Below are 2,061 nucleotides of genomic sequence, written 5' to 3'. Positions count from 1 at the left end.
TTTTTGCTGGAAATGCAAACCATTGATTAAAGATAAGGTACAGCTTTGGCTGGAAACTTGGAATTTATGGAACATGGAACTAGAGAAGTTTCAAATCTCAAACAGAACATATGATTTTTGTCAAACACACAGGTGCAAGAGAGATTTTTTCTAATAGAGGGCTTGATGAGGCAATGTGCTGTTCAAGAATGAAGAGATGATCAGGCTGCTTCCTGGTGTCCGCTCAGTTCTCAGAAGACCAGAGGTGGTCAGCTTCTCCCAGTTAAGTCAGCTGTCAGGCAAACATGAAATCTGATTTCCACAATTCTGCAATCATACAGCTCCTTGGAACTCAGTTTTCTCTATCGTTTCATATTTATATGCTGGTGGTTGCCTGGTTCTGAGCCAGAAAATGGCTCACTGTAGAGCTGTAAGAAGGGGCTCTGTTTCACAGGTAGACTTTTTCAGAAAATTAACAGAGCTTAAGCAATACTAATAGATAGGTAATTGTGTAGTTACAATGGAATCAGCTAATTAAAGTAATGCCAAATGGGAAATATCCACTGTTCTGTTTTGGCAGGCAACAGAGAAAAAATTATCCACTGCTTTCATGTATCCCTAAGCCATTTATATCTATAATTCCAGACCTTTTCTCTATCTGAGTTAAGGATTAAAATCTTTTATGAAAACAGTGTTAACAGAAGAAAAGCAAACAGAAAATCTTGGTTTTGAAATGGCAGTTAAGTTCTGAATTTGCAGTCTGGAAAATGGTATCCTTCCACCCTGGTCAAATTTGATCTTACAGTCTCTCAGCACATTCTAGCTCATGGCAAAGCCAAAATTTCTTTTCACCTAACAGTGAAATCAGAAAAAAAAAATTAAAATAAATTAGTTGCTTTTTATGGTATTAGCCTTCTAAAGCAAGTATGAAGGAACAAGTGATATTCTTTCCATCTTTAACCTCAGTATCAATCATGTACAGAATCAGGACTATGCAATATGTTGAGGATTACTGAAGATGCAGAAAAGTAAATTTATCCTATCCTTTTGCTAGTGAGAGAATATTTAGGGTGAGCATTGTGTCATCCTATTTTCAGAGAAAAACAGAAATAGTTTGGCTGGACAAAAACTGTAAACTCTGGGCTGTGCATTCCACTCAGTGGTGATGGTGTGAAAGAGCGAAGACAGAATAAATGAGAGAAAAAATATCAGGAAATGTATTAAGTTCATTAATTTTTATGAAATGTTATGGAATCCTTCCTGGATATTTTTATGCATTTTTGTAATGGAACAAATATGAAATATGTTTCTTCATTGCTTGTATGAAGGGGAATGGGAGTGACCACTGTCTCTGTTGACCTGGAGTGTCTTTGGTAGCAGCAGACTTTAGAAGTCGTACGATGAATTCTTTTTAAAGAATCTTTCACTGGATGCAGAAGGTATAGAGATAGTTTTGGTGAAATACTGGAAATCCATTTTCTCTGACTTTTCAGAGGTAGCCAGACAAGCCATTAGTAAAACTAATGTAAGGCATAATCATACAATAGCAAAAATGACTGCATGACTTAATGCAGCTCTTCCATTTTTCTGTCTCCCACAATTCTTTTGATAATCTTATCATTGTGTAACCATCACAAGCAGCATCACCAGAAGTAATGGTTATCTATTCTCAGACCACTTTTAAATTATTCACAGCAGCTATGTTTCCATTTCTCTGACTCATTCTTTTAGAAATAACGGGAAGCAGAAAACATGGAAATGAAAGAGTTATGACATTACATTTTTAGATGAAGAGAGAGCTAAAAATTATCTAATCTATTATTTCCTTTCTCAGCAATGCAAGAAACATTGTCATCTTACTGAAAAGTTACCCACTGAAACATTAAAAAACACCAAAATTTGCTCCATTTGCACCAGCAGCTTTTCTTATCATCTTTACCAGAAAAAGAAATGAAGATGCTTTCTAATATGAAAACAAGACCTTTTATTGTATTATTATTTTTATTCATATTAATTCAACACTTCAGAAAGAGTAGCCTCAAAAGAACAATGTTTCCAGCTACCTTTCAGTGTGTCATGTAG

The sequence above is a fragment of the Meleagris gallopavo genome, chromosome 13, assembly GCF_000146605.3.
Source record: "Meleagris gallopavo isolate NT-WF06-2002-E0010 breed Aviagen turkey brand Nicholas breeding stock chromosome 13, Turkey_5.1, whole genome shotgun sequence".
In the NCBI taxonomy this organism is placed as follows: domain Eukaryota; kingdom Metazoa; phylum Chordata; class Aves; order Galliformes; family Phasianidae; genus Meleagris; species Meleagris gallopavo.
The sequence above is the reverse complement of the archived record's forward strand: the minus strand, read 5'-3'. Positions refer to the sequence as shown.